The sequence below is a fragment of the Camellia sinensis genome, chromosome 1 (genome assembly GCF_055761805.1).
Source record: "Camellia sinensis isolate YWXY chromosome 1, ASM5576180v1, whole genome shotgun sequence".
NCBI classification, from domain to species: domain Eukaryota; kingdom Viridiplantae; phylum Streptophyta; class Magnoliopsida; order Ericales; family Theaceae; genus Camellia; species Camellia sinensis.
The window spans coordinates 232160833-232171866 of record NC_138961.1 but is presented as its reverse complement, the minus strand read 5'-3'; the positions used below and the strand labels follow the sequence as shown (position 1 = coordinate 232171866).

The following is an 11034-nucleotide window of genomic DNA, read 5'->3' as shown; positions in this document are numbered from 1 at the left end:
CCCAAGTTAGTACCATTGTATATATATATATATATATATTTGTGCCTCTTATTCATCAAATATTTTTGTACACAATATCTATGGAATTTGTACACAAAATAAATAGGAAAATCTCCCCAAATCTTAAGCACATGGCTAGCCATCATACCTCCTAGGCTAGAATCATTATACTTTGGTACAAACAAATCCCTTGAAATCTTGGAGCAATAATGACGTTGATACCTATAAAGATTTGCTATATGTATGAGTGTACTCCTAACTAGAAGGTATTTAAATTAGCCCTAAACCTAACTAGATCATAATTAAATACATAAATAAGGTTCCAATACATGAGTTTAATTCCAAGCCCTCACTTCTTTTATTAATTTCAAGAATTGCCCCAAAACTAGAACATGTATTTTTTATACTATAGGTACCATCAAATCAATTTGAGATCTATATATATATACATTGGGAAATGTGTCCATAGTACTCATATATTGAATAAAATATTTCCCATTTCCCTCCCCCATGGCCGGCCAACCTTGGAGAGTGTGAGGGACCAATTTTCAAGATTTGTAATTATGACATTCTAGAAGCTCAAGTACCAAGTACAAGGGTTGTGTTTCCAATCTAGTTCCATCCCAACTAGAGACTAACTAAATCTTGTCTAATCACATAATTAAGTCCCCTAACCACTCCCTATTCCATTAGACTCCAAGTAAATCCAAACTTTTCAATCCAATTCCAACTAGTGGGCCTTTATGTCTTTTCACACCAAAATTGCCTATAAATACAACTACCCTCTTAGCAAAGCATACACAAACAACACATACACACACCTACATTCGGCCTAAAGGAGAGAAAGGAGAGCAAGAAAAAAGTCTTGAGAGAAACATGAAGGAAGAGGGGAGCAATCTTGTTCAACTTGGCCTAGCCCAGCAAGTAAACCACAACACAACTCACTCTTTTATTTTCCTTTTTCAAATACATGTTCTTAAGGGTTCTACCCATTGTTTTCAGATGTGTTATTAATGATTTCCTTGTGTTAAAAATGAAAGAGTTGAGCCATGATTCTACCCTTCTTGTAGTTCCCCTCATTTCGGTATAAAACTATCTTTTTCATACCAATCTCTCAAACTTTCCAAAGGCACACCTTCAAGATAATTTTCTGAGTTAAATATATATTATTTAGCATGTTTTCATCACAAAAGAAATGAAAAATTTCCCTTAGTGGATCCCTTTCTCACAAATCTTCTTGTTTTGGGTATTATGCCTTAAAAATCTGTTTTCACAACCAACTTTCAAAATTTCTAGAAAAATGTAGAAAATTATTCTGAACCTCCATTTTATGTAAAAATCTTCCTTAAGGAGTTAGATTTCAACTAAACTTGGTTTCATTGAAAAACAGTGAGCAGTTTGTAAGAAAATCAAATTTTCGTAACAGTTGACGAATCTGGACAACGCTGGAGTGTTTCTTAAATAACTAAAAATCTAGAAAAGCTATCCCATTTCCGAAATATGTTCTGGAAACTAGATTAAATTCTCTATAAACCATAGGAAGGCCGAGTTCGGTAAAAATCTAAAATAGCCATTTTTATTTTAATCTTTAAATGGTATTGAATTTGGAAATGAGCTTGAATGGGTGTTTTATGCTCTTGTGTTCATGACTATGCTTGTTAGCTTATGATCATGTCTTGGTATGATATTGCATGAGTTATGGTTATGTTCCTTATCTCCTTCATTTTAATGATGCATGCTTACATGGATATTACTATCTTGTTAAGTTGGTCTAACCTTGATTTAAAACATTTAACTCAACGGAAAACTTAATTGGGATGGTATTGGGTTTTCGATCACTTGAGTAATAAAAAGATGATAATATGTGATATATGGATTGATAGGATGCATTCCCTATTTGGAAGTTAAAGTCTTACGCAAGTGGTTTTTCGGAACCCTTGAACGGAGCGGTTGTATTCGGACCCTAGGTATTTGGTGTGAGGAGGGATTTGGGCAACGCCCATTATTACCATCTCTTTTGAGGCCCTGCGGTTGGCGCTACGCGGTATATAACCGTTGGTAGGCATTCGAGGTTAGTTCTGTAACAAAGCAGCAAAAGAGGGGGCATACTGAATAATCCGCATCCGATTCTTGTGGTTGGGAGGACAAAATCTCTTTGGAGGATTTCTAGTTTACTAACATCTAACCTTGTAACCCTTTATTTGTTTAGTTGAGTATCATGCTTTATTACTTGCTGTCATATTTGTGATTGTGTATTGGACTGGGAAAAAATGACAGGGTGTGTGTGCGTTTACTGGGCATTCAAAGCTCACGGGTATCATGCCAGGTGTCAAAGAGGAGCTTATAGCTGGAGATGACGAGCTTGAAACCTTCGAAGACTTTTGGCTATCTTAGGAAAGTTAGAAATTTTCCTTTGATATTTTGTAAGGCTCATATGAAGATTTAAATTTTCTTTTGGAATGTAATGTAATGGAACGAGCTTTTGTAATTAAGGATATTCGTGGTTATTATGTACATATATATAAACTTTATCGTTGCTTATGAGACCTTGTGTCAATACCTTTTAAGATCTGTCAAAAGGGTAGTGCGCTGCCTAAGAAAGCTGGACTTAGAAGGGAGGCTAATTTGACTCCTCCGACGATCTGGGATCTTACTTGGTTATTGACCATAGGACTCATTAATGACTCTCCCTTGACTGCAACCAATAATGTAGATTTGGGGCGTCACAATTGTGGAGAGAGGCTATGAATAGTAAAATTGAATCAATATTGCAAAATCATACTTGGGAATTGGTGGATCTTTCACCAAGGTATAAACCTCTTGGATATAAGTGGATATTCAAGAGAAAAATAAAAATTGATGGTTCAATTGATAAATGCAAGGCTAGGCTTGTTGTTAAGCGATACAGACAGAAGGAAGGTTTTGATTATTTTGACACCTATTCACCAGTGACAAGAATAACATCTATTCGCATGATAATTGCGATTGTAGCTTTGTATAATCAGGAGATACATCAAATGGATGTTAAAACAACCTTTTTGAATGGCGAGCTAGATGAAGAAATCTATATGGAACAACTGGAAGGGTTTCAAGTTCCTGGCCAAGAGAAAAAGGTTTATAAACTTGTCAAATCCTTTTTATGGATTAAAACAAGCTTCGAAACAATGGCATGAAAAATTTGATCACGCTATGCTTTCGGATGGTTTTAAAATAAACGAATGTGACAAATGCGTCTATATTAAAAACACAAACAAAGGCTATGTCATACTTTGTCTTTATGTGGATGACATGCCCATTATTGGAAACAATAATGACATGATTAAATCCACAAAGAAAATGTTGAACAAAAAGTTTGACATGAAAGATCTGGGAGTAGCAGATGTAATTCTAGGAATAAAAATTACTAGAACATCTGAAGGATATGCTTTCTCTCAATCTCACTATGTTGAGAAGATTCTGGAGAAATTTGGAAAGCATGATGACCGTCCTGTTAAAACACCTGTTGACATTAGTCTTCATTTGTTAAAAAATACAAGTGCAAGCATATCACAAATAGAGTACTCTCGGATAATCGAAAGCTTGATGTACTTAATGAATTGCACTAGGCCAGATATAGCCTATTCTGTAAGCAAATTAAGTTGGTACACAAGTAATCTAGGGCCGATCATTGGAAAGCGATAATTAGGATACTTAAGTATCTAAGACATACCCAGAATTATGGCTTACATTATACCAAATATCCAGCAGTACTCGAGGGGTACAGTGATGCAAATTTGATATCGGATACTAAAGATTCAAAATCCACTAGTGGATACATCTTTACCCTGGGAGGTGCTGCAGTCTCTTGAAAATCTTCCAAGCAGACATATATAGCAAGGTCGACAATGGAATCTGAGTTTATCGCATTAGATAAAACAAGAGAAGAAGCAGAATGACTTCATAATTTCTTAGAAGACATTCCAATGTGGCCTAAACCAGTACCAGCTATATGCATTCACTGTGATAGTGAAGCAGCAATAGGACAGGCACTGAATCATATGTATAATGGTAAGTCTCGACACATTCGTCGAAGACATAATTCTGTTAGACATTTGCTCTCACATGAAATAATATCCATAGAATATGTAAAGTCAAAGGAGAATATTGCGGATCCATTAACTAAAGGGCTAGCCATAGAGCAAGTGTACCATTTATCGAGAGAAATGGGATTAAAGCCTATTACTTAAAAGTCATCAAAATGGCAACCCGACCTAGTTAACTAGAGATCCTAAGATCTAGGTTCAAAGGGATAACCGAATTATAGATGACTTCATGTATCACTAAGGAGGTTTTCTTCTACCCATTTCAATGATAAAAATAGTGATACCTACAACGTTAGTATGATAAGCTTTGCTTTTAATGATTCTTATAGCTTGGACATCTAAGTGGGGTATGGTAGGATACTCTTAATAAAAAGTTCCCTATATGAGTCTGAATTAGGTCGGTTCTGTAAGAATTGAGAAGGCTAAATTCTTTAGAGCACTCATGAATTACCAGGCATTGTTCAAGGCCAAAATAAACACAACCATAAGAACCAAACTGTGTCTGTGGATACACTATGTGCAGTCTATTGTCTTGGCTTACACAAGCAGTTGAACAGTTCAAGGCATCACGGCCACTGGTTAGTTAGTAAGTCCGATAGGTTTTCACTAGAGGAGATTTAAAGCCAAAAGCTATCTATCTGGATGTGGTGTATCTTCTTAATGTACTCTTTCTTTGTCTGCATCTTGTTGTATGTCCATTATCGTGAATTCCATTCATGTGGGGGATTGTTGGAAAATGGCTTTGGAAGCTTTGGAAAAATTTTATTTTTTTGCTAACTTTGAGTATTAATTAAGGTGGGACCCAAGTGAAATTTTTAACGTTTTTCATTGGGTTCATGTTTAATGCCGCGTAGTTAATAAAACTGTGTATTTGGTTGCTCAAAACCATTTTCGGATGAATGAGAATTCAACGCACATTTTCGAGTTCGTGGAAGAGGATTTAGGTGGGTTTCCTACACATTTGTGAAATGTGTTTGTCCCACATTGGAAAAGCTTAAGGATTTATTTAGGTTTATATAGACTAGCTTGGGATACTTGGGATGGGCTCCAAGGGGTACCTAAGTTTGTGGAAGGGTGAGGTTATGGGTAAAGTGGGCTAAAACCATTGGACCCAAAACAAAAACCACATGCGCACGCACCGCCGTCTGTTTGGTCTGCTAAGTTGGGTTGGGCTGGGCTTGGGCGCGAGTGCGTGGTGTGAGGTTGGGTTGGGTTTGTCCAACCTAATACTTATTTTTTTGGATCAAAAACTTTGTAATTTATTTATTTATTTTTAATTTTGGTTTCAAAATTCAAAATAAATTGGTCCATAATTTTTCCTTCACCCAAACAAATCCCTAACGAGTTCAGACCCACCTGAACAGGTTCAAAACAGGTTCATACCTATTGAATTCAAATTTGTATCTGTTCAAACAGATTTGTACCTGTCCAATCTGTCCGAACAGGTTTTCTACCTGTTCGGAAAAGTCACTTGCTCTCCTATATAAAGTATGCATTCCAGCAATTCTTGGCATCAAAAAATTTTCCAAACTTCTTTCCTTTCTTCTTCTGTTCGTCCTTCTGCACTCCTGCATTTGTTCTGTATTTTTTTTTTTAAGGAAAAGAAAGAGAAAGAGTTACAACAGAATTTAGTTCGCCAGACTTGATTTTGTAGTGCTGCAAATTTAAGTGTTAGTCGTTGCATCTTGGAAAGTAGACGCCGTTAAAACTCAAAGCACAGGAGTAAGGGCGAAATCTACTTTAAGGAGATTGTATCCAATATAAGCCTCGATTTTAATTTCTGTAAGCATGTAATTCGGAATTTAATTTATATAATTATTTTTTAAATTATTTTATTTTGTTGTTTATTTTAATTATAAATTTAATTTACACACACCACTGTGGGTATAACAAGGCGATTGTATCCCTCTTGTTGGCTCTCAACAATATTTTTATATCGATAACAACATTGCTCTTGAAACTCTGTACCGGTTAAACGTCAATGGCAAAGAGTTGCCTGTGAACCAAGATACTGGCATGTACCGGACATGGGATCCAGATGACGGGCATATATACGGCGCGGCATTTGGTTTGTCACCTCACCTTGACGTCCCAATTCGGTACACTAACGACACATCGAATTACACTACTCCGGCAACTGTGTACACTACGGCTCGGACCGTGGGAAAGGACCCACATATAAACTTGCAGTACAATTTGACTTGGATCTTCATCATTGATTATGGGGTCTGGTACCTGGCTAGGCTTCATTTTTGCGAGTTTCAACTAGAGGTAACCACCGAAAATGAGAGGATATTTTCTGTGTATATCAATAATCTGACGGCTGATCAAGAGGTTGATATTATACATTTGAGTGGGGGTCACGGAATTCCTGTTTTCAAAGATTATGTTCTTTCAACCAACTAGGCCAAGCCTAGTTGGCCACCATACCTTCCTTAGAGTTTAGTCCCAAGGAGGTCATGCGTTCAATTCTCTTCGGGGGTTGAATTAAGAGAGTGCAAGCACTTAGGTGCTTTACCAAGGGTGGGGAGATTTTCTTCTACAGATGCTAATCTAATAACTAACAACTAACATTTGCCGATCAAAAAAAAAAAAAAAGATTATGTTCTTTCAGTACCAGTCGTCGATGGTCTCTGGAGCAAGGTGGATTTGTGGCTCACGATGCATCCAAATATGCACTCCAAGCCCAGTTACGCTGATGCAATCTTGAACGGTTTAGAGATCTTCAAATTGAATCAATCAGACGGTAGTCTCATCGAGCCCAATCCTGTATACGATATGGTTCCTGCACTACCGACACCGTATTCAAAGCTACCGGGCAAGCAGAATAGCAAAACGTTGTCGTCGTTGGTTGTTGCCGTCGCCGGAGGTGTAATCGGCGGAGCATTCTTGATTTTAGTGATTGGTTTCTTGATTTTTCGACGACGGAGGAAGGTGAGAGACTCCAGTGCAAGCGTGGTCAAGGTATCGTGGGTCCAATTTTCGATTTCGCACACGTCAAAGTCCACGAAGACTAACGCTTCAACGTTACCGTCTAATCTCTACCGACAATTCTCACTAGCAGAACTCAAATCTGCTATGCTCGACTTCAAAAAGAATTTTGTGATTGGCACTAAAGGATTTGGTTTTGTGTACAAAGGGTACATCGATTACGGCACATCCATTGTTGCGTTCAAGCTGCTGCATCCATCATCAAGCCAAGGGGCCCGTGAGTTTCGAACGGAGATCGAAATGCTATCCAAGTTACGCCACTGCCATCTAGTAGCTCTGATCGGTTACTGCGATGATAATGGTGATATGATCTTGGTGTATGATTACACGGCCAATGGTACCCTCCGTGATCATCTCTACCAATCAGACCTTCCGCCTCTCTTGTGGAAGCAACGCCTCGAGATCTGCATCGATGCTACACATGGGCTCTATTACCTCCATATAAGAGTGAAGCACATGATCATTCACCTCGACGTCAAGTCTACCAACATACTATTGGATGAAAAACGGGTGGCCAAATTTTCAGACTTTGGATTGTCGAAAATTGGGCCCACTAATGTGGCCCAGAGTCACGTCAGCACTGTCGTAAAGGGTAGTTTCAAGTACATAGATCTAGAATATTATCGATGACAACAATTGACCGAAAAGTCTGATGTGTACTCTTTCGGAGTGGTGTTATTGGAAGTGTTGTGTGGGAGGCCCGCAATTGTGACAGGGCTAGAAAAGGAGCAAGTGAGCTTGGCTGAGTGGGGCCGGAAATGTTGGCGAGAAGAGACCATTGATCAGATTGTGGATCCACATCTGACAAGTCAGATTGTGCCGGACTATGTAAAGAAGTTTGGGGAGATATTCGAAAGCTGCTTGCGTGATACTGGGATCGAACGGCCAACAACGAGTGATATGATTTGGAGGTTGGAATTTGCATTGCAGCTTCAAGAGATTGCCGAGAGGAACATCATCGGTGAAGATGGGTTTATGAGTCCCTCGGATCCTCTGCTTTAGGCGAGAGAGATGATGACCGATGATGACGATGATATGTTGTTTTTGGGGTCTCGGAGCAACAGGACCGGGACATCAACGACTGAGAGTGGTGAAAGGAGTGGAAACAGTTTTGGTTCTCATCAGACTGTTGTTTTCTCTGAAATTATAAATCCAAATGGACAGTGAGATCAACTCCAATATATGTGGGGGTTAATATTTTTGGGCATAACAAAAATTAAGATGGATTAGCGCACGATAGATTTGCGAAAGTTCCTGGTTTAATTTAGTTTTCTTTTAATCTGTAAAAGTTTAATATATTTTGGTTTTAATTCTACTAAATATTGTATTGCAATGAATAAATTTAGTTGCATGGCCTATCAATTGAAATTGATCTCTTGCTAGCTAGTGAATGAGGCACTCCTTGCTAAACGAGTTTGAGTATTACTATTGTAAATGTAAATTTCCTTTATTTATTTCTCTCCTACCAATTCTTAAAAAATAAAAAATAAAATAAAAAATGAATAAATAAATTGAAATTACTCCAACAAAGGAATTAAACTAGACCAATTTTAAACATTAATTTAAAATTGGAAGATCAAAGATGCTTTTACTTCAAGTTTTGCTCGTCTCCTAGGCAAAAAATATGTTGTAAACAATGAAAAAAAGGCATCTAGGGATGATCAAACATGAAATCAATGAGAGAGAGAGTCTGAACTCATATCCTAGTTTCTAGGGTCAACAGCTGAATTAATTGATCAAAAATCCAAATGAGAATGATCTGAGAGGAAGAAGAAGCAAAAGGCACAGAAAAACCTGTCTAAGGAATGTAGAAACAAAGCAACTCCAAGCCCTCTAAATGCCTTCCAGGAGGCTCTGTTCTTGCACTGTTATGTCCTCTTCTCTTTATCAACCTCCTGACAATCATAATCTTCACTTCCAGCGTTTCTTACCCTCATTTCATACTCAACTCTGCCACCAACAACTCAGATTTCCAATCGGTTTACCTTATTCCCTTCACAACTAGATCTCTCATTTGCAGACCCAATTGGGAGTTCTGTTAGAACAGCTACATTCTGAAACCTCAGAACCAAAAGCAATATTGAAATTTTCAGATCAAGTTCTCGCCATCGATATATCGATAGACAAGCTAGCAGAGACTCTATCAGGTTTGTACAGCAATGCTCCTAATAGCAGGAATGAAACGAGCAATGTAGAGGAAGACCTCAGTGAACCTGAAGAAAGCAAAGTTGAAGAAGGATCAGTACCTGGCAAGGTTTTCAACTCTGCTGAGCTTCACAGTTACATTTCACCCAAACCAAACAGGATTAATGGGAAGATGAATTTTCTTGGGTTGGAAGCGATTAACGTATCTATCGGACTAGGTTATGTTGGTATGGCCTCAAACACAAACCGGTTCATGACCTACAAGATGATTGGGACCTGGCTCGGAAGCTTGTAGTCAGTGGTTGTGAGCCAATACCCTGAAGAAGGTGCTTCTCAAGATCACCCCAACACTACAAGAAGCCGCTTCCTGTGAAAACCTCTCTCTGGACTCAACCTAGTGACATCAACATTTTATGGAACCACTACAAATGCAAAGACTATACCTGTCTTGTTTCAAATGAAATGATTGACAGAAGAGGCTTCTACAAATGCTATGATTGCTTCAATCTTTCAAGGCGAGGCGAGGATGGGAAGTGCCAACCAATGAGTCTCTCTTGGCAGAGTTCACAATCGCTGAGGTTTTGAGTCTAAAACCAGGGGAGATCTGCATTGGGCTGGATTTCGGCCCAACAACTGGCACATTTGCTGCAATTATGAGAGAGAAAAATGTTACCGTTGCTTCAGCCACGCTAAATTTATGGGCATCTTTTAATTAGGGGTGTACACGGTCCGGATTGGTTCGGTTCTGAGAAAATCCAAGAACTGAACCGATCCTAATGGTTTTGTGATTTTAAGAACCAGACCAGACCGTTACACTTGTAAAACCGGACCAGAACCAAACCGAAAAAATGGTTCGGTTTCGGTTTGGTTTACGGTTCAAAAAATTTCTATTTACAAGAATAAATTGTTAATATTAGCAAAATAATTACTCAAACTAATTACATTTAACTCATAATAAAAACTAATAGTATTAAGGCATTACTTAATATTACATATCTATACCATCCTAATATTATTAAAATTATAAAAAACCAATTAATAAAAATAAAACTTGATATTATATATATATATCTTTTAAAATTCGATTCGGTTCGGTTTGAACTGCGGTTTTTTCATAAAATCCATTAACTGAACCATTTTTACGGTTCTCATATTTCTTAATCCGAAACCGAACTAATTCTTAATAGAACCGAACCAAACCGTATGATTCGGTCTGGTTCGGTCCGGATTACCGGTTTGAACGGATTTTTGAACAACCCTACTTTTAATGAGGTGATAGCACTGAGAGGACTTCTTCCTCTGTACATCTCGGTTGGCTCGAGACTGCCTTTCTTTGACAACACACTTGACATTGTTCAATCTACTCTGTTCTTGGATTGGATGGATGGATTGGAGTTGAACTCCTTCAGTTTGTCCTGTTTGATTGGGACGGTGTGCTCCAGCCTAATGGTATTCTCTGGGTGGACCGGTTCTTTTGTAAGAAGGAAGATATGAATCTGTACTTAAATGAGTTCACCAGACTTGGCTATCAAAAGCTGCAATGGAGGGTGGTGCCGAAGACTGATAAAGATGGTGATGAGATGTTTTTCTCTGCTGTTCTGGAAAAGCCAACAAGACGTTAGACTCACTAGTGTCTCTCCAGCCATACTCTCTGTAACTGAAGGCATACGAAAATATTTTCACATCCTAAGAAAGTTATTCGGGACTTTTATTTTCCTTCTCTTTTTCCTTCCAATTGGGAAGTTCTCATTTCAAGTGCTAACTAACTAATCTGCTAAAGTCTCTTGGTACCAAAACTTGTGAATGAACTGAGCGT

The 11034-nt window shown here is 38.1% G+C and overlaps 2 pseudogenes across 1 annotated transcript; both read left to right on the top strand.

Annotated features, from left to right (window-relative positions):
* The first annotated feature begins 6671 nt into the window (after positions 1-6671).
* LOC114308184 (receptor-like protein kinase FERONIA pseudogene) lies at positions 6672-8527 on the top strand (annotated as a pseudogene). The gene has a single exon (XR_014345968.1). The product of XR_014345968.1 is annotated as a receptor-like protein kinase FERONIA pseudogene (transcript).
* Positions 8528-8878: 351 nt separating this feature from the next.
* Positions 8879-10876, top strand: LOC145804342 (putative methyltransferase At1g29790; annotated as a pseudogene).
* The last annotated feature ends 158 nt before the right edge of the window (positions 10877-11034 follow it).